The sequence below is a fragment of the Artemia sp. Qi Xiang Cuo genome, chromosome 11, assembly GCF_049724085.1.
Source record: "Artemia sp. Qi Xiang Cuo chromosome 11, ASM4972408v1, whole genome shotgun sequence".
NCBI lineage: Eukaryota > Metazoa > Arthropoda > Branchiopoda > Anostraca > Artemiidae > Artemia > Artemia sp. Qi Xiang Cuo.
The window spans coordinates 32,155,791-32,159,052 of record NC_142804.1 but is presented as its reverse complement, the minus strand read 5'-3'; positions in this window follow the sequence as shown (position 1 = coordinate 32,159,052).

Here is a 3,262-nt window from a genome sequence, read left to right as displayed (position 1 = left end):
TTTTATTAAAAGGTTGAACTGAACTGAAACTGAAACTTTTTTCGGCAAGATATATAGAGGAAAACGCTATCAAAAGCTGTATCACAATTCCCCACAGTTCAATAATATTTTTGGGATATTTCTGCCTGCAGCTAAAATATTTGATAACCTCTTTTCAATTTCACTTTCAGATCCTCATTAGTGCTACGATCAAGTAGCTCCTCTTGGAGTATCACATTCTCCACTTCCGTTTCATCAAATTCCTTTATGATCCATGGTAGTAATTCTACTGTCAGAATATCGTCAAATTTGATTTTGAAGTCTATGCACGGCATTTAAATGTTGAGTAAATGTTCAAATATTCTCGTAAAGGCATGCTACTCGTGACAAGTTTGAAAACCAGGAAAATTTGTGCCAACTAATATTTTGCTTCATATATTTCAATTTTTCAAGAAAAGCAGAGATTACACCCTCTGATTTTTTAAGTTGAGGCTGCTACCTTGTAATTGTAAGTTGATGTTATTAAATTTTTGAACAAATCTGTCAAATACGTGATGTCTACTTTCAAATTAATCTTGATTTAGGTCTGGACCCTTACTCTACAGAAACTCCAAAATGCTTAAAAAATTGAGTAAAATCTTTTTAAACAAGCACCTTTCGACAACCAGCACACTTCAGTATGTAAGAGCAATCGTAGGAAGTCTTCTTCATTTTCATCGCACAATTGTGCAAATAAACGCTTATTAAAAAAATAGTTTCTTATTTTCTTCACAACATTAATGAATTAAAGAGACTGGTACAATCTACTAATCAGATTTTTTGCGACTAGGTATTGTCTGTGGATAACACTGTGAATTATGGTTATCGTTTTACAAGTAACAGTCGCTGAGTTTCTTAAAATATCATTTGCCTATACTGATAGATGAAGTCATCCAACAATTTAGTTCTTCACTATCTACACCAGATAAATTTCCCTGGACCCCTTTTACGAATTGTGAACCCCTTCTTTTTTGTCAACTAACGTAGACCCCACTATATTCTCCCTTGAACCCCTAGGGATCCACCTGGACCACTTTGGGAATCACTGATATAGACATATCTGACATAATTGGCGAAGCAATAATTATTGTTCGTTTCGAGCTTCAACTTTGCTCTTTACTTGCGTAAGAAAAATTTTTGAATGAATAAGTCCAGTAAATATTTATCTCTTCCCTTGATTAGTATTGTGATTTTTTTTTATTTTTTGTACTGATATTTTTACAAATTAAAAGCTATGCTGGTGAAATAAGCATTTTGGAGTTTTTGGAGGGAGAGAAGAGGGGTCACACTCTTATTTGTGGCAGGCCTTTTTTATAAACCATTATTACAGATATGATCGTATGCTGGTGATGTGTTGTTGTTGAGGTTATGAAAAATAAAAGGTACTTGTGCATTATACGCCACTCACTCAAGTGCTTCATTTAATTAAAACCTGTTTCTTTGACGCTCAATCCTAATGAAATATCTCAAAACATGATGAAAATGTAATACTTTAGAAACAAACTTGGGCTATATATCTGTACATTAGGGACGGGGGGAGGGCTAACTATAGCGGGTCTGCATGCAAAATGTGTTAGGTACAATTATTATACTCTTACACTTGATGACTTCTGTTTAAGTAAATTTAACTTGGTTATTCATTTTGATATTATCCGTTGTAAGTTCCATATATTCTTCCATAGTAGAATATGTTGTTTTTATGTTTGAGTGACAACTCAGTTTAACTTATATTCGTTTTAGATTCCATTAATTTCTTCATAGGGATTTTTAATGGTTTTAAGCTGGAATTATTATATGACTTTCTTTTCTCGTTTTATTTTTTAATATTGTTCTTTATTTTTCTACGAAAAACTTTTTTTAATGTGTATAATTAAAACGTATTTGTCGTGACTTCCATTTAGTACACTTTTATTTTTGGGCGCAAGCTAAGATTGCGCGATTCTAGGTAGGTTGCGCATGGAGCATAGTTAAGAGCAAGATTGAAGTGCCTTGCATATAGGGATATTCAGCTTTTGAATTTTGTAGCCTATTGAATTTTGTAGTCATCATATAAATTTTCTCCCTGGCATTGTTCATTGTGTCTCTTTTCATTATCATTATTACTAAGAGCTTTTACTTTATTTCGTTTGTCATGATTGAAGAGAGTATCGTACTTTATACTCCTTTTAGTCTTTGGTAAATGTTGTGATCCTTTCTCAGTGTTCTCATCTCTGACTGTCCTAATAGTGTTTTTTCTATTACGCTTTTGACTGCATTACCCGCTCACGCTGCCAGCGCTCGGACCAATTATATATATCGACTAATATCCAGTTGTATATCCAAGCGAAAACATCGAAAGTAATTGAACAACTCTGAGCATTGAACAAAACTGCGTCACATATATTCACTAAGGTGCTTATTAATCTTTACTGCAAGATATTAGGAATTGAGGGACACCACCCCCTTCATACTTGGTGTGATTTCTGTTCACTTCAAGTCTTAGCGTTTTTATTTCGCTATAAGTGATTTTTTTTTCAATTATCGACTCGATTAGACTCGATTTTTAGTTGTATTAGTCAGGCATTCTACTACCACCAACAATTCACCACATCAGCAAGCCGCCTGAGACCAAAACAGCTACGCAAGCTTCTCCTCCATCCTAATCTATTTAAAGCCTCCCTCTTCACATCCTCCGAGGAAGTTCCCGTTTCCCTTAAATCTTTCTTTACGACATCCTCCCACTCCAATCACGGAGGCCCTGCTTTCTGTTTAGCCCTAGACGGTTGGCCGAAAAGGACAATCTTGGGCAATGTCATCCTTTATCTGCAGATCGTACCCTGTTCATATAAACCTTTTTCTCATTATAACACTAGAAAGCGGGATTGAACCACACTTTTTGTACACCCTACTCTTTGAAATACGGTCAGTCAGTCGGGTGCCCGAAACAATCCGTTGGCAATTTCTCTGGAAAACATCTAGCAAATCTTCGTCTATTTTTCGGAGCGCCCACGCTTCAGACACATATTTAACCACAGTCATCGCTGTAGCTTCTATTATTCTAATATTGGTTCGCAGACTCATCTTCTTATTTTTCCAAACTTTTTTCAACTGTGAAAAAAACATCCTGAGCCTTTGCTATTCTACTTTAACATCTTCACTGCTCTTTACTAATAATCCTACCAAGGTAAGTGAAGCTCTTCACTTCAAAAAGATCAATCTTTTTGTTACCCACCGTCAGTATACCAATCCCGTAGAAATAAGCTGA